Source organism: Trematomus bernacchii, unplaced genomic scaffold (genome assembly GCF_902827165.1).
Source record: "Trematomus bernacchii unplaced genomic scaffold, fTreBer1.1, whole genome shotgun sequence".
In the NCBI taxonomy this organism is placed as follows: domain Eukaryota; kingdom Metazoa; phylum Chordata; class Actinopteri; order Perciformes; family Nototheniidae; genus Trematomus; species Trematomus bernacchii.
In genome coordinates, this window is record NW_022987313.1 from 13134327 (window position 1) to 13153736 (window position 19410).

General features: G+C 44.0%; 1 protein-coding gene across 1 annotated transcript in view; it reads left to right on the forward strand.

Annotated features, from left to right (window-relative positions):
• Window positions 1-966: 966 nt before the first annotated feature.
• The window catches only part of myt1lb (myelin transcription factor 1-like, b), a 90303-nt gene continuing 71859 nt past the window's right edge, over window positions 967-19410 (forward strand). The window contains exon 1 of the mRNA XM_034124599.1: window positions 967-1108. The gene's annotated coding sequence lies outside the window, so the exon portion shown is untranslated. The remainder of the gene's footprint in view (window positions 1109-19410) is intronic.

Consider the following 19410-nt stretch of genomic DNA (forward strand, 5'->3'; position numbering starts at 1 on the left):
GAGGACATACATGCACAGTGTACAGAGAGAGTGAGATACACATAGAGGCAAAAAGAAACAGAGAGAGAGGAGGAAACCAGTTCAGCGTATAGCACTGAGAAAGGAGAGAGAGCATTTCAGCTTCCTTCAACCATCTCTCCCTCGCATCCCAGCACTAACACATGCTCATACACACTCCCACCTCTTCTCCCCGGCACTCTCACACACTTTCACGCAGACACACAAAGGCACACACACACACACACACACGCACACAGGCACGATTGCTTTAGGGTATACCAGTCGGCTTTGGCAGTCCTCTCCTTTGTTGTTTTTGCTTTTGGTTAGTCTCAGCGGCAGCGCGGCGTGTGCCTGAATCGCCGGGCTGGGTGCATGTGTACATGTGTGTGTGGAGTCTGCGAGGCGGCGTGTGAAGGATGCCACTAGCAGCACCCAGGTAAGTCACTTCCTTCCTTTTTACCCTTTCTTCCTTCCCGTTCTGCTCTTTCTTCTCCTTTTTCTTTGTGTTTTTCTTTCTCCCTCTCTGATCAACACTTTCTCCATCTCGCTTGGGATGGTCGCCTCTCTCCACCTACCTCGCACACCCGCTATATGTACAGCTCTGCTCTCCCTCTCTCTATTCCTCTCTCTGTGTGCTCTCTCTCTCCCTCAGTGTCTCACTCGGTCTGCGTTACATCGTCTCCTCCAGACTGTGCTCTCGCCATCCCCGCTTCCCTCGCCTGTTTCCTCTGCGCTCTCTCTCTCTCTCTCTCTCTCTCTCTCTCCCTCTCACTCACTCTCTCTCTCCAGGCTGCGCCTCATTGGTGTGTCCTGATTCCCTTTTTCCATTAGGCTCCAGGCCCATTGGTCGCCTGCCTTCCAACCATTATCTCTACTCCTCCACCCCTCTGTCATCCTTTCTCCCTTTTGCTCTCCCTCCTTCCCTCATTCCCAGTCATCTTTCAAGTCGTAAAAATGATTTGCATGCAGGAAGAGAGCAGAACTTTGCAGTGAGCACAGTGAGTGAATTGGGAGAGAGTAAGGGAGAGAAGTCAAAGAAAGACTAAAAAGGACAGGAAGCGCATTCTGGAGCGCAGGAGGAAAAAGTTTCAAGAGAAGACGGCAGTTGGTAGGTGACATGTGCTTGTTTACAGCGTCTCGTGTCTTTACTTTGCGCTGCTTGAAGATAAAAGGTACCTCTACAATCTTGCATAGATATTTGAATTGAATGTCCAAAAAAGATGCAGTGCTTCAAACTGAGGTAGATGAACGAATGATGATTCTGAATTCTACTCAGTTGTCTCAGTATTATTTGTTGTTATAGTGGTACTAATTGTTCATATGTATTGTTCAGCATTAATATTGTAACCTTATGGCTCTGGTGCAGTGATTTAAGTGAGATAAAGTAACAGCTGGCTGAGGTGATTTGGTGAGTTTATTGTTCCGGTTGTGTTTGTCGGGAAAGGCTAATATCATATTTATCTCACATTGTTTTGAACAATTGCTTCATCTACTGAAAATATGTTTTGCCTATGAAATGCAGTTTGGATTCACAAAGAGGATGTTGAAGTAGCGGCCAAATGTGAACACTCGTTTAAAAGTTTGTTCTCCTGCTGTAGATAATGGTGCACTGCAAACTTCAGCTGTGTTGGAAAGAGAAAAGGACACTTTTCATAAGGTACTTGTTATCACTGTAGATTTGTTATAATGTTTAATCCAACCATATTTTGATATGATCTAAAATAGATTATTATTATCATATGGAGTTATATTATTTTGTTATTTTGTTCCTGTGTTAGTGTGTAGGGTTTTTTCTTTGTATCTTTACTAAAATCATTCCCTCATGTTTTGCCCTGTTTTATTTGCTATCACTTTGAGCTTTTGGAGGTAGTGAGGAAACAGTTTGGCATCCAGGGAAGGGAGACACTTTGACTGCCAGAAAACAATTAGAGCTAGTGGAAATAGAGACGGAGAAGTGACTGAGGGAGAGAAAAGAGAGACCTAGAAGTTGGAACAGAGTCGAGTAAAGAAATTGAAATACAGTGAACTCTTTGGTTGTGTTGCAAGCATACAAACACATCACACACACATGCACACACAAAGACATGTGAACTCGGTCTATATGTCACCTAACACACAATCCTTTTGTGATTTGCGTTTAAGAAAATACAATGCAGATGTTGTGTGAGCGTGCCTGTGCTCCCGTGGGTGGCATATACTGTACACAGCAGTAAGCAGATGCGCTGCAACATGTTTCATTCTGTCAAGACAAACAAAGCTCTGATACAAAGTGATGTACTTGCGTCTTGCCCAAAGTGTGTCAAAAGGAATGTTTCTCATGTCAACAAATGGTGACAATGTTCGCTGACATCTAGGATACTGTGTGGGAATCTAACAGCGTGTTCCTCATACCAAACAGGTTTTCTTATAACAAGTTATCAGCCTATAGGATATGGGCATAGTACAATATCATTTTTGGTATTCATACTCCTTATCGTTTTATAGTTGTAGTCTGATCTCAGTCTTTTACATTTCTTTTGTTGTAAGAGACAAGCCGGTGAATCGTCATTCCATCCTCTCATGATTTCCAGCAGATAGTTAATGTTTCACTTCAAGCTCTTGTATTTAGTACAGTGTCTTTCAGTGCTCTTCTTTCAGAGCGTTGTGTAAAGCAAGCATGTTGGCATGAGGGGAAGTCATGTTCTTGGGGACGTCCCTTTAGCTGGAAGATGAAGAAAATGCCTTGTTTGTCAGCGAGAGACTCATTTGGGATGCTGAGAGCGTGTGCGTGTTTTGTGCCACCGTGGTGCCTGATCTGCTTTGCTGAGCGAGCCGAGGACAGGGAGACAGCTGAATGTGATTAAATTATAGAGGGAAAGCACGCTAGTCGGGTCTTACTGTGACCAAGATTGCAGGAACCCCCTGCTCTATTCTGTTTCCCTCTCTCTCTGATGTGAAAGTAAAAGAACCCAGCCCCTCATAATCACAACAGTCGTCAGAGCTGGAGGGGAGAGGAAATTGGGTGTTGATGGAATTGCTGAATATGGACTGTAAGGTCATAAGAAATGTATTGATGCACTGTACTCAGGTACTTTTACGTGTGGGAGTTGTCCCTGCCTCTCCGCTGGTATTTGTATTGTTAGTCATTTCAATTGTATCTATGTCAGTTAAATGATTAAAATATGACAAAAAAACATGTACGAAAAGAAAAACATATACAGCTAAACCTAGTCTAATGGTTGGATGGGTGGGGGGTCTTTATTCCAGCGTTGCGTGGGAGATACTGCATGTCCCGTATTCCTCAGCAGCCTAATGAATGAGCAGCAGAAAGCCTCCTGGGGATCCCCCGCATGCGATCGGCAGGAGCGGGTTTGGGGGGTGGGGGCAGCCATGCGCTAATATTAGCCTCCATGTTGAGTGGCTGGATCCCACATGCACACGCTATGCTTAGCATGTCTGAGCCATTCACTAGCCATGACTCTGTATTCATGCTAGACTTTGCAACTCCCTTGGCCAATATGGAACCACAGGTAAAAATTGAATTCACCAAAAAAAACAATTTGTTGATTAATGACTAACTGTACATATTTACATATTAGTATTGCTGGGCTTGAATGTTGAGGTAAATCAGATGCAGTGTAAAATGATATGATGTTAGGATTACCTTTTACATAAGAAAGATATTTAATTACCACCAAGCCAATAAGCAGAATGACTTTTTGTGTGGAAAGTCAGTGATGGATGGCATTCTTGTCCTGTAATATCACCTCCCATGCGTTGGTTGGGGTTTCCTCATGAAGGGGGGTGGGATCAGGAGAGAACAGTGTGAAGCTCATTCGCCTTCAGTGTGAAGCTCCGTGCTGGCATGCTAAAAGGAAGCGGCTGCTGACATTGTGTGGTTCAGAAGAAATGCATTTCACACTATGGAGAAGAGTTGTCGATATAAAAAAAGATATATACAACAGAGCATTGTAACATTACCATGACAAAAACACAAATGTACTTCTAGTAAATTGTATTTTACGAACTACCTGTGTAAACCCAGCACCTGTGACCAGTCTCTCAAAATATCTCTGCTGTACAACTCTCGGTAGCTCGGTGCTACCTCCAGCTCCACACCAGGAGCTATCTCCCCGCCACAGTGCAGATCACACTCTCTCCCTGTGGTGAAGGCTAAGACAGGCTTACAGGCTGGCCTTCTAACATAACCTGCCCTTGACGCTCGACTGTGGTGCACCGACAGAAGGGCTGGCCTGCTGTATATTTGCCCACGCCACGGAGGCTGTCTGCTCTCTCTCCTTAGCGATGAATCAGAGCGTGACACAAATCAATTAAGCAGCAGCTGGGATTATTTTTAATATTTCCTCTTGAATATAATTTTTCTGGAGGACGTATATTTATTCTTATTCTTACTTACACAATGGCTAGAAGGATCAGCCTGTGGTTGTGTTGTGAATGTAGATCCCTGTGAGCCTGTGAGAAGACACCACAGGTAATCAATGTGTTCTTCCAATCAGCCTCAATGACGTGGTCAGGCCAGGGCGGAGAGGCGATTGATCTATTTGAGCAGACACAATGTCAATACTGACGTCTACTCAGTGTGAGATGAAGCTGCTCGTGTGTCCTTCACACATACATCCTCGTCACGCTTGTCAGGCTATCAATTATGATACATTCATTGCCAAGACCAAAATTCTGGATTTTTAACAGCTGTTGGTAATATTATTACATTTCCAAACAACTGTATTTAGTAACTAAGATGTCTTGACTTGGACTTGTTGAAAAACTGAAATTCTTTGACACCGAATCCATCAACTGTCCTTGCTCTCTTACAATGATAAGTAGATTATTAGCTACTCTCCTTCTGCACTTTATAATAGAAGCATCCATAGTGGGACTATTATTAACATGGGTTACAAATGAAAAAACATAAACAAACATTTCTGAATGTGGGCACTGATAAGTTCCAAAAAAAAGGTTAAACGACGGTGGCAGCAGTGGGCAAATAATATATTTGATGTATGCCTTATAAAAACATGTACCACCAGTAACACTAACCACGTGGCAAGCCTACTTGTTACTGGCTAAAGTTGTAATATAACACGTGACAGGTGACCATGTCGATATTTTCTCTCTCTTGTAAAATAGGTATTAATAGAGAATTTCAGTGTGGGCATCCCTCCAGAGATAGCACGGGTGCCCCCCATCTTACACACACACACACACACACCTCGGTGCCTTTCCTCGGGGAAAACATGATCTATCTCCTGGCCGGCAGGCCAATTAAAAACCAATCAGCCTGCTCGGAGTGCGTTGGTAATGGGAAAGCCACGGCAATGGAGGAAGTAGGCTGATTAATGGACATTTTCACCTTGTGGCATAACAGCCTCCCACAGGCATCCATCACCCTAGGGGACAGCGCTCACCTACACTTAGGCCCCACACCTATCCAGCACTGCCAGACATATTACATCAGCTGCAAATGTCTAAGCATATGATGATGAGCATAAAGCCTGCCTGACCTGTAGGCCATTGCGATCATTTGTTGCAAGGTGGCATCCTGACTAAATCTAGGCGGTTGGCTCTGCCTCCTTTCATGGTAAGATTTTAGAGGCCATTTCAGATAGAGGATATACTGGTCAACGTTTTGGAAATACAACTCCTGGAACGTTACTAATATTATAACTAGTTAACCTTTGGATGCTTTAAAAAAAGGCCTCAAAACCCATCTTTTCAATAGAGCCTTTTCCTAGACCTTTTATTTGTTACTACCCTTTTTTACATTTTCTTTTTACTGTTTTCTACTATTCATTCTAACGTGTTCTGTGCTGTTTTATATTGTTCCATGCTAACTGCTTGTAGCACTTCGGGATTTGTCTTCAAATATGAAGTGCGTTACAAATGAAACCCATTGTTATTATTATCATTAACCCTCTGTCCTGATATTTACAGGCTTTGGCGTGGATGTCTGCAGTCTATGTATCTGTTTTGTCAGGTACAAGTTGGACTTGGGGGCAGACACATTTTTAACATTAGGGTCAAGAGTCTCTTGCTAAGGAGGAGTTCAAAACAGTGTGTCTGTGTTTTCCCCTCAGGTGCCTATGTAAGGCAGCAAACATTCAAAAGAAAAGTATAAACTGTGTGAGCGAGGTTTGTTCCATTTCAGGAGCTGCTGTGACCTACTTCACACAGCCAGGCAGCTAGCTGTAAATAAGGATTTTCATAACCTGGTTTGGCCTTTTCCCATTAGAGGCACAACTGTGCCTTGAAGAATATTACAAAGAGCACAGGAGCAGCTGTTTAGTGCGCTGCTAGGATATCATCAAAGCACTGACCTTGAGACTGCTTGTGTTGTCATGCGATTACAATTAGTTTTAGTAATACATTTAGTACAAACGTATGGTTGTGTGCAAACCATGATAGAAAACACGGTACACATGCAGGCAAGTCAATCTTTTGTGCCCCCTCCTAAATCCTAAAGTAGTGTAATCTACATTGAGTCCCCTGATACTCTTGTCCACACACACTATCAGGGAGGAAGAAACATCACAGATTATAACTCCAGCAAGTTTATAAAGCTGAACCTCACATTCATTAAGCTGTAGCTAAAAGTTGACATGATGTTTAAGGATGTGCGCAACTGTTGGATGTTTGCCTGATATGTCACTAAATGTATATAATGGTAGGTCTAAGCATTTACCATGGCAAACAGAATGTACTTAGTCGGTCACAGTTATTTAGAGCTCACACGTAAATACAAAAAGAACATTAGTTATAGGGTTATGTTTGCAGGTAGCAAAACATACTGTAACTAAGCTGTGTAAACAAACATTCACCCCAAGTCAAATATATTATGTAGTTCATCATTATTTTGCATAAACATTTGGAAATGAAAAAGCGATAATTGGCACCTGTTAACATTATCTTTTATTTTTTTAACAATGACAAGATGAATCAGAAAATGTTTCAATCACAACAACACCCGCCTCCTCAGTAGTGACGCCATCGCTGTAGTGTCACCACTGAAAGTCAAGAGTCCTCGGACACTTTGAGACTAAGACTTTGTCTCTGAGATGATGTGAATCTTTCAGTCACTGTTTCACAGGACTCCAGCATATAGGGCTATTACAGGAATGTAGGCAAAAATAAAGGAATACAAATGAAGTGGGGGAAAAAAAGAAAATAAAGAGAGAAACGGTAAGGAGAGAAAAAATGCATGAAAAATGGAAAGAAAAAATGAAATAATAGAACGCAAAAAGGGAGACTTCCAAGCCAGACTAGGGGAAAGTGGAGCGATATTGGAAAATGATTACCAAACACACATCCATTATTCAACAGGGCAATCAGGGAGGGCACAGTCTCCTTATTTATGCTAGCTCTGTAAATCAGATTTGTCGGTTTTGATCACTCTAAAATCTCCCAGTCACACGCCGGCAATATTGGGGGAATATTACACTGTCTAATGGGTAATTGATGACGGCATGTGACACCGGCCGAGACGAATGGACGGCCCACAGGAGCAAGGAGAGAGGAGGTTAGAGGTGTGGGGAGAAGAGATGACTGCTGAGTGCAGCGAGGCTTTCAGCGCACGTATTACGGCTCTCCTCATACACAGGCTTCATCCTACTTTCTCTTTTCCATAGAAGCACTGATGTGCAGGACAGAATGGATGTAAACCCCGATCTGTATGCTCTGCTGACTAAAGAGGGCATTGTATCAGGCGTTTGATTCAATCAGGACTCCAAGCTTGTTGTAGACAGCGATCCTGTTGTTGTCTGTACAGCTATTTCCCTGTTCTAACTGCATAGCTATGATTGAAGAAGGTTGGAGAAGAATGAAAGTAAATTCAAATAAACACGGCTGATGTGTGAAGATCAGGCAAGCACGAATCTGGATGTGTGTGTATGCAGATAAATGTGTGTTTTATGCATGTGTGTGTGTGTGATGGGCTGATGCTACAGCGTGGGGAGGCAGGCAGACATGATGTGCTCTGAGTCGCAGCGTCTCTGTGAGGGTGGCCTGACCTCTGCCTTCAGCTCCGCTTCACAGGACAGCAGCAAATAAGAGGTGTCATCGCATGACAGCAGCATAGCCCCTCTTTAGGACTGACAGCTCATCGAACGCACACACACAAACACACACACACAAATATGCGGTACCAGGCAAATGCGCCAATGCGGGCAGGGATATGTGTACACATGTATGCAAACATGCAAGGCGAGGCAACAGTTGGAACATAAACAGACATAGATGCATACATATTGACACACATACACTTCCGCACAAATTCCCAGGAAAACACACAGTGCCGATCAATAACTGTTTCGCTAACATACGGCTTTTGTTTGGAGAACAATGATTTGGATTCACTTTTGACCACTTAGTGCTTTGGTGTGCTTTGACTAGCTCGGGAAATCAAACTCAGATGCAGAAGGATTGTGCCCTGATCACACGCATTTTTGATTGCGATTCCTTTTTAAGAGTTGTCAGAATAAGCATTTGAATCAGAGAGGCCATTTTTAGTTCAGATATAGTCTGTCTTTTGGTGATGTGCATTTCATTTGAATCAATCAGATTTCTTTCCTGTCCGGTTTTCCGTAGCTCCGTAGTAGTCAAAGAATTCTGACCAAGGAGCTCAGTTGTCGGTAAATCCATGAAACACAGCCAAGAGAATGCACTCTTTGTTTGTGAGGGATGAGAAATGTAGTTTATTGCTTCTTTTGGGGAATTGCCAGAAGCAGAAAGATTTGAAGTCATAAGGTTTTAGTAAGACAGAGATGCATTGTAAAGCCTGTTATTTACACGAATAAATATGGTACATTTACATTTGTTTAAATGTATGTAAATTATGTTTTTCTTTGCACTTAATAACACCTTGCTTAGAGAAATAATAAAATATGAGGGCTGTTGTCTACTGTACCTGTACTTTGTCAAAGCAATGTGCCAAGTACTTACGGTCTGCAGTGTTTGAGTATAAGTGTGATGAGGACAATAGATGGACTCTAGTGCATCAAGTCTTGTGCGTTTGTTTGAATGATTTATACACGCGTGTCCTGTGCATGTGTGTTTTTACGTGTATGTTGGTCGAAGTGTGCGTCAGCAGACAGAGACGCTGCTCTTTAAACTAGAGCATATTCACCTGCTACCTAGAGGCGTCCTCAGACACCCTGAAACCGCTGACAAGGCACCTCTGGGCCTTCCTACTAACTCCACACACACACACACACACACACACACACACACACACACACACACACACACACACACACACACACACACACACACACACACACACACACACACACACACACACACACACACACACACACACACACACACACAGTTGTAGTCGCACTGTCTCTCCTCATGTACCCTCTCCCTGTCTGTCCTTCCTCCGCTCTCTGTGCCATTTCCTTTATCATAGCCTGTCTCCCTCTTTCTGTCTCACACGTTCTCTCTCCAGCCCTCTCTCCCAAGCATGTTGTGTATGTATCATCTGTATCCTAATCTCTGTAACAGGACTTTCCCTCTTAGTGGATGATTAGTTCAAATATAACTGTGAGGGGGGGGGGGGGGGGGGTGCACGTTTTGCCATCACTTCTTGATCTCAGTTCAGCCGTTAACGAGGCGGATGAATCACATATTTACTGTTAACAAGGAGGATGCCATCGTTTTTCATTCCTCCTCACCAAACGCACCCCACAGTCCCATGAATAATAAATCCGACCCTCTGTGTCAGCATCGGTCTCTGCATACAGACAAGGAAGTCATAGTGTAGTGTGATCTGCTACAGAATGCAGAAGGAATTTGGAGCTCTGCACTCAGAGCCTGATTCTGGCTTTTCTTCCATTGCTGCAATGTATTCAGGTCATTGCCAGGTCTCTGTTAAAACCTTTCTTTTTTCTTTGCCTGTGTTGAGCTCCTGATTTTGTTCATTTGACTAGAATTTCTGTTCCCTTTTTCTGAATAAAAGCGCCTACACATTTAGATCTGTAGTCTTAGCCCTCGCCACCGCTCGCTTCCCCAAAAGAAGGCGCTGCCCTGCTCTTGTAAATGACCTAATTTTCCTGCTCGGCCCAGCGTTTTCTGATGTGAGCCGTTCCAAAATAGCTTGGCTACAGCAAAGCGTGGCAAACTCATTTCCATCTTGCATAACAGGGACCAAACATTCCCCCCCTTCCTAAGCTCATCGGCGAGATGGCTCATACTCTCTCAGCTTCCCACCTCATTGTGTGAGGAACACAGGGATATTATGAGTTTCACTCATTCACTTTCAGCCCAGTTTGTGCATTATGTCTGTGTTCCGTCTGCCTTGAACATGTCATTTCTGAGTGTAAGGGTGACTTGGTGGGTCACTTTGATAGAATATACAGTAAGTGTTCAGTCCAGAATATAAAATAGAATAAATTGCATCGTTAACAAAGGCACACCAACATAAGTCATGGCAACATAGCCTATACTATGATCTATATTTCATACTATAACGACATCAAAATACTTGTTTATATGGTATAAACAGCCTATTAAAGCACCGTACTGTACATTGCTGCATACAATCACAGGAAGACCGCAGAACAGTATAAGGACCCTACGTGCAATTGGCCCAAATCTACTCCCTGTCATTGAATGGGCTTTGGATAGAGATAATGAGGAGTAGGGGGTTGAGAGAGGAATCATTATTTTACCCATGGCTGCGGCGCTTCTTAACGGGGTCTGTAGGGCGCCTTCACAAAGCTAATGTAGAGAAATGGAAACAGATGGAAGGCATGATTATTTGATCTGCAAAGAGCTCTTGGTGGGCTTTGTAGTAACTGGACTAGACTGCTCAGAGGCAAGAGAGTGGGTTGTGTACGTCTGTGGGTGTGTGTGCGTGTTCCGAGGGACGCGGTGTGGGTGGCTATTGTTTGTGTGTACATGTGCGAGTGTGTTTGTCCATCTGCTCTCGTGCTTGTATGCATGGCACGTGCCTGCGTACTCCTAAAACAATAGTAACATATTTGTACACTCCAAACAGGGCCCTTTCATCAGGACTGAGCAATGATCAGGTAGAAAACAGGCTTTGCTCTACATGCAGTGTACAGGTTTCTTGGTAAGTCGCTAAAGGCAGTGTGTGTGCTGCCATGCCATCATTTCTGATCATTTGGTAAACGACAGAGTACCTGTACCTGTATGCAGCAGCAAGGTTGGTTTGGCGTGCTCCATTCTGAAATGTCCATTCACAGATACACTTTCATCTGCTTCTCTCCTACACACATATGCTGTACACATAGTTTATAAATGCATATTTTGACACCAGTGTCTCTACTATACCAGGTGTCCACCCAAAAGGAGCATTTCCACTGTGAATAAATAGGTAATCACACATCAAACATACGGAGGCATATGGCTCTATACTGTACAGCCCACACACAATAGAGGGAGAATTAGTCGAGCTCGGTTTTATTCTATTGATCTCACTGCAATGCTGGAGCTGTCTCCATGCCTCCCTACACAGTATTCACAGCTACAGCGGCACTCCCATATACTAGCACAGAGTGGATGGGCCTTACACACAGAGAGGCTTACATCAAACTACTGAAAGCATGCAGATAAACCCAACAACACCAGCACTTACACAGTACAGGGACACACACATGCACTCTGACAAAACATACAGCCTCTCACCTATCCCTCGGTCTTTGTCAAAAACACACACACACACAGACACAGAGTGGGGTACATTATCACATGTGGTTTGCTGTCAGGTGAGGGGTTGGGGGACATGACTGGCTGGTGTGTGTGTGTGTGTGTGTGTGTGTGTGTGTGTGTGTGTGTGTGTGTGTGTTTTTGTGTGTGTGCGTGACTGGCGGGCCACACCTGTCAACTGTACTCCATAGGCTGGGTGCTGATGCTATCTGACAGCCTGGGTGCCATGGCAGGGTGTGTGTGTGTTTGTGTGTTCCGTGACCGTTTGGATGAGTCATTGTTATGCCCCCGCTGCTTTTTTCCCCAGAGGACCCTCCAGTGTCTGACTGGTGGTTTCTGTGTGTGCGTCTTTGTGGTTTTTGTCTGGCTGTGTGTGTGTGTGTGTGTGTGTGTGTGTGTGTGTTCAGACTCTATTAACAGCTGGCCTCTTACTCACAGAGTAAACAAACACGTTGGACCATCATCATTTTTACTGATCTAGTCTCTAGTAGTTTTTGCACCATGCCTGTGCTGAAACATTCACACTGTGCGCTTGTGTCTGTAGCTCAGTCACTTGCTTTAATTCACAGGAAGGATTTACATGAAAGGACAACACCTTTCCCAAATTGGCTGATAGTAATGCAAATCACGTTGCTTCAAACTTAATGTTTCAGCCCACTTCACATCTCGTGTAGCAAATGACTACTTTCTGGATGTGACTCTCAGACACCATTCTTCAATCATGGCCGCCACAGCCCGAGCATTATGAAGCAGCTGTACCCTCCAGTGCCTCTCAGCAGCACATGCATTTGGCTGAAATATTCAGCCCAGCTCCCAGCGTTACCTTGCATGTATAATTACCGGATATGCTGCCTGCCGCTGATAACTCTCCCAAACAATGTTTGAAGGGAGAAGGCGGCGATGAATTCCCAATGAAGTGTGAAAAAGACTGATTAAAATTGCCGTGGTCAAAAGCCAGCGCACCAGTGTGTTCTGCTCTCGCGGACCAGGGGAGATGTAGAGACAGGCTCTGCAGTTAAGATAGCTAGCTTTTTTTTCTATACTGTGCTCGGGATTGATTTGTGGTTGCTATTTTTGGTCCACGGTGAAAATTAAATTGGCATGTATTTTTGTGTTTTGGCTGAGCTCGTCATAATAAAAAACACATTTGGTGCAATCTGTGAGCCGTTGTATTCCATAAATGGGTGGCTGTACAGCAGCATACATTTTCACAGTCTTAGGGGTTCACTTAAGACTCAAACTATGTCTACTGCTAAAATCCATCATTCATTGTTGTTTGAGTTTAATCTTCCTGCCAATCTCCATTACTCTAACGCACTCTCTTCATGATCCAAAGATAAGTGTGTTTTTGTGTATGTGCTGTCAGCTATGCAGCTGTATGTGTTGTTAATTGTTTATGTATGATTGCATTAATTATAGATTGTGTGTTTGTGTGAGAGAGTTCTTCTTGTGTGCTTGATGATACAAACTATACTGTATGTGTATGTGCACCTGTATGTGGCTGCTTGCTACAGCCCAGGCGCCTGGGAACCTATTTGCAGAGGGGAGGGAGGGTGGGAGGGATGGATAGCGTCTCATTCGAGGCGTGTGGGCGTCAAGCTCCGGGCACCTAATTACAGCCCCGGCTCCCACAGCCTGCCTGCGTCTCCCTCAGCCCCCATGTTTGGGTGCATCTTCCCTGGCAGAGTCACATGATACGCTCCTCTCGTCTCCAAAGCTTTGGTCTCAGGAGGGCTCCACCTTACCACAAAGCACGGCTGTGTCTGATTAGCTGGCTTAAATGAGATCCCGAGCTAGCCGGCTATATTGTCATTCTCTTTGTTGACAGTTATGAGATGGGCTGCCAGACAGCCACCCGACACATTTAGCTTGTGAGCTTGATCAGGAGAATTCGGCATCATGTCATTGGCATCACAAATCTGTAGGGACCTCATTTGGACTACTCTATAGTCGAGAAACTAGTGCACCGGCTAGCTAGCATTGTGAGTCTGGGCTAACAAGGCCTTTTTTAGTCTTCCGTTCTTCTCTTGTACACTGATGTATAGTTCAATAATTGGTGGTTATTAGTGAGCTTGCTGGAAGAGGAGCTGGGTTGCTGGTTAACCCTTTCCTCCCTAAAAGGACTGCAGTTGTCTTTCATCTCATTTCAGAGGATTTAAAGGCAGAGAGATGGCAAGAAGAAGTCGGAGAGAGAGACAGAGATGAATGCCTATAGTGGGGGTTGGTTATTATTTTTTTGCCAACAGCAGATGCCAGGCACAGTGGTTTCAACCGGGCACACTTTAAAACACAACACAGCTGCCTTCTCTGCATCTGGGCACCGGATAGAAAGAGGAGGGAGGAGAGAGAAGCAGGAGAGAACAAGGGAGAAGACAGGGCATAAGAATGAGAGAGAGAGAAAGCAGGGGACACACTGTGTAGGGAGAAACATCGGGAACATGAGGGGAGAAGAAGGAGGAGAGGGGAAGAAACAAAGGCTGACACAGATAACATCTATCAGCAGAGCAGCAACATGGGCTGGGTCTACCATTATAAATAGAGAGATACCCACACCCCCCTCCCAACCTCATCCCCACTTTAGTATTCCCTTCCAAAATCTGGGGCCCACTAACTGGGCCAATCCACAACAGGGATTAGCTATCTAGCTGCAGAGGCATTTAAATGTGCTCATAGCCAACTCTGCGCTTTATGTGGGAGTGACTGTAAACACAAACACATACTGAGGTGGCTGGAAGAAGAAAGGAAGGAAGGAACACACACAGTTTACTCTATCATTTTTAAAGGGATGTCAAAAATAATGTAAATACTACAAAGAAGACATGTTGGAAAAAGAGTGCAATGTTTTAAGATGGAATGGAATGTTCTCATGGAGCCAATGGTAACAACAGGGTACTGGACAGGAAGCTATTAAATGCCAATAAATGCAACAAACATAAAAAAAAGATGTGCAATACACAGGATGAGAAATGAGTGAAAGAATATATAAAAAGAGATGAATGAAATGTATGACCAACCAGAAAGACTGTGGACACAAAGAGTTGACCTTACGTGTATTCAGTTGGATGGATATACAGTATACAGCTCTGTATGTGCTCAGTGCCCAGGGGAAAAGGTGGCGAGTCGCTCTTTGAAAGCTTTTTATTGAGCTGTGTGATATGCAAAATGAGGGTAGACTGAAATGTTCCTTTCTCTCGCTCCCCACCTGTGGACAGTGGTGCGGGGCAAAAGTCAGCACCACTGAAAAAAGGAATTACGCACTATTATTATCATACAATATGTATCATTTCAAAGACCCTTGCACCACAGTATGCTTGTTTCTCTCCATAGGTCTGTCTTTCCTTCCTCGCTCCTTTTCTTTTGTTCTACCTCTGTTAGAGTTGTCCTTGGAGCGAGCGCACAGTGCAGCCTTTGGTTGAGAGGAGCCAGTCAAACGCTCCCTTGCTCTCCTGTTGAGACAAGAATAGAAGAGGACATGGGAGGGAACGAGTCAGAAAGGAAAGTGAGAAAGGAGAGGACAGCCTTTTTCAATTCAGCAAACATCTTCCAAACATCTTCCTGAAGCCACAAAGAGCCGGTAAAGAGACGGGGGGGGGGGGGGAGGAGGAGTATAAGCAGGAAGTTGGCTTGATAAATGACTAAGCATCTGAAGACAGGGCTCTGGGCATCTTGTTGGGAAGGACGTTGTCTGCCAAGAAGGAACGCCTCAGACGTTGTGATGCATCATCCCTTGAGATGCAGATCATTCGGTTCTGGAGAACCTGCTCCTCATTATGAAATGGCAACGTGACATTCATTATAGTGTAGCAAATGTGAACAGAAATAGATCTAGTAAATGCTGCGGAAGCTTCTGGTGACAGTGTAGTGGTCATGATCAAATATGAATATTACTCACCAGTCAATATGATGAGCAAATATGCTTCAAAATACAATTCTGATGATAGTATTGTGATTTCCCAGCCTACAAATAGTTTCTACAGACAAAATAAATCTTTGTTTGTTACAAATTGTCACACAAAATAAATACACAATACTTATCCTAATATATCTTATTATGAAAATGCCAATAATGATGCAACCATTTGTAAATCCCCCAATATCGTGAGTCATAATCGCACTTACAATATCATTGAAAACAATCCCGGTAAGATATTATTTCAGAACCTTCAGCCTTATTCATAATCTACTTTTGCCGTTTGGTTAATAAAAGGTTTCAAAGTGTTGGTTTGGAGTTGAACTGTCATATAGTGTCAGTGAGAAATCTGAAGACTTGGAATTTAGGCTCCATTCATAACACCGATCCTTTTGTCTGTCAGTAAATCTTTCTGAAATTGAAGTGGCTACTATAGAACGGTGTTGGGGGTTCATGTTTGGCATTTTCCTGAGCCCCTCGACGCCGACACCAACAGTAAGACAGACCAATAAACAGATAACAGACAGATGGAGCGGCAGACAGGTAAACATTCGGATAGACGGGCAGGCAAACAAATAAAGACACAAACAGATGACGAATAGACAGGCAGATAGTCGGGCAGATTGGCAGAGCGGCTGACAGCCTGGCCGCTTTCCTGCAGAGCGCTATTGGCTAGAAAGAGTGGCTGGCAGGCAGACAGGCAGATGGACAGGCAGGCAACCATGCACACAGACAGACAGAAAGGAGGAACGAGGAATAATAGATGGAGAGACAGACAAAAGACAGACAGGCATGCAGAGAGGCAGGCAGAGAGGTTGCCAGACAGACATGCACCGTTGGTAGCAGGACAGGCAGTTGGCGTAGGAAGGAGACACGGGGACAGCGAGTGCCTCTGGCAGAGAGAGCGAGAGAGAGAGAGAGAGAGAGGGAGAGAGGGATGAGGTCAGTGCACGCCTGGCTGGCTGACTGTTGATCTGTGGCACTGGGCTGGCAGAAGAGGGTCCTCAGGGAGCGAGCAGCTCCACACAGCCCGCCACCCATCCCTTCATCCTTCCATCCCCCAGCTGGGATAGAAAGACAAGCCCTACGAGGGCAGACACTTTTGGTTCACCGTGGCACAGGCAGGTGAAAGAAAGCAACAATGGTGAGGGTTGTGAGGGGAAACTTCTGTAGCAATGGAGAGTCAGGACTCAGAGAGACACGAGGAGAGCTGGAGCTTTGATGGCAAACACTGGTGGTTTATTTGGAGTTACGGCCGGAGAGTTGACGAGACAGGTGGTGTGTCACGAGTTGACACAGCGGTTGCCAAATAACTCTTCTGCAGCTCGAGGTTTTAACTAGTTCGGAGTGTAATAATCAACATTCTTTATCATCCCTGAACAGTAAACTACCTCATGGCGGCTTGTGCTCGCAACAACAATGCGCCCAAGCTGCTCCTCCTAAAGAGAGATAGCAGCAATACCCAAGGCCGTAGACCTATGCCATGGGAAAAGAGACAGTGAGAGGAGAAAATGATGAACTGTGTCAAAGGTTGAATACCTAAGCAAATGGTTCCCTAACAAGGGTGACAAATGCCAGTCAGTAATATTCAGGAGGATGGAGGATGGGAATGACCGCATCTAGCTAAGAACTAGGGGCAGAAACACTGTCTCCTCTCCTCTGTAACAAACACTTGGAGGACATTCTGACAGGACTTGCTGCCACATGGGGCTCTGCATGCACCCCAGGCTTTTAGAAAGGGGGACATGTGATATTCATTGTGTCTCCTGTCTGATACTCTGTACATTAGACTATGCTGCAGATCCTTCACTCTGTATTGTACTCAAGTATTTGAGCATTTCTTCATCACAAGCTCAGAAACAGACACATTTTGAAATGTATTAAAAGTATTTCTATTCACACGTCATATTTCCTTATTGTATCATAAACCCTGAGAATTGAGTTATCAACAATTGCAACATTTATATTCCCGGAATGATCATTTATTTCAGAGGAATGCAGAACAAACCAACTAAGATGCCAATGTAGAAAAAGGTTTCACTAAGTTGAACCGAACTGAGCATAGCTGTCACTGGTAAGTGTCAAATGATATTTCCTGATCATATTTCCAGACCAGCCTGGTTTCAAATGCATTGCTGAAATGTTGAAATGCCTGGATGCCAAAAGAAAGTTGTTGTTTGCTAAAAGGGCTGCGGAGGCATTTCCAGGACACAGACGAAATATGAGAGTATTATGGTCGTTTTGACTTACCCTGTGTTTGGACAGATGAAATATTGGATCAGTGTGTCGATATGTGATTTGAGGTGCTGAGGATGTTTTTCATGGCTTTCCATCAGCTAGAGTTACACAAGGTTAATGTTACGTCCATGTGTGTGTGTTTGTGTGTGTGCGTTTTGCTGCAGGGAGCTAAGCTGCTCCAAATGTCCATCTGCCGAGTTGACAATCCACCTGAGCCCACTCACACATGCACATTTGCACCCACACACACAAACACATGCAATATCACCAATGCTCCTGTACCCACATTCACACCGGTACGTGCAGCAATGTAATCTATTCGAGGACCTTTCAGCACATACCTGTAAAGCCATGTACCTGAACAGCCACAGTATTGGTTACTGCTCAATTCAGCCCCGTCTTTATTGCCACATCTATTTGCATAAAAAAACCTCCCACCTTTTCTCAAGCTGTCACCTTGATGTAGCTGCATTACGCGGTGTGATATCAACATAACAAGTTTTCTGACAAGAATCCAGAAATGTACATATACATATTTCACAACAGGTGTTAAGAGTAAGTACGGGGAAAGCAAATAATGTGGTGGACACACACAAACAGGCATATATTAAAACATACACACACTAACAGTGTACGTTCTTTTACATTAACACACAATTTGTGTTTGCAGATTATTGTTTTTATCAGCTCATACTTCAGAGTGGGCATGTGTGCCGAACACACTCAGTGCCAAGCTGATAACTATTGAAACAAGCTTTTGACTCAGTGTCGCTGGTACGACTATGGCGAGAGCTCACAATCAAATAACAGTAATTTACAAGAGTCACATTAACCCTCCTGTTGTCTTCGGGTCAAATCTGACCGATTTACTACTTTCATCAATCATAACTTTTTTGTTTTACATTCGATTGCAGGCTTTATGATATCCCTCACATTAGACATTTGAACATATAACATTGCTGATCACCACTTTCATTGCATTTTGGATGATTTAGTCAACTTTGTAACACCCATGGTGTTCCTGGTCAAAAATGACCGCCATAAAGAAAAGGAATTAGTAACCATCCGGATCAGATCAAACACACACACACACACACACACACACACACACACACACACACACACACACACACACACACACACACACACACACTACTCTAGATGTGTTCCCCCCCCCTTATGTGCCCATCCCCCCATGTGAATCACACCTGGCACACACACACACACACAGAACAATTTGACACATGTCCCGCTCTTATGTGCCCATCCCCCCACATGGATCACACCTGGATCACACCTGGCACACGCAATACATGTTCAGTGTCTATTCTTTATATATTTACTGCAGTTTGTCATGTATACTAGTAGTCTGATACAATATGTACAGTTTGAAAGGGTGTTAAATGAAATTTGGTGATGATTAATGGTTTTTGTGTTTATGTAATAGCAGTTTAAACAGGACCGGTCAAATTGAGCGCGAACACCAAAGTAAGGGGGGGGGGGAAACGAAGACAATAGGAGGGGTTAAGCACCTGTTCCTTTTCTCAGGATTTGGTTTATGGTCTTCTCTGACACAAAGCATGGTTTCATCGCCATAT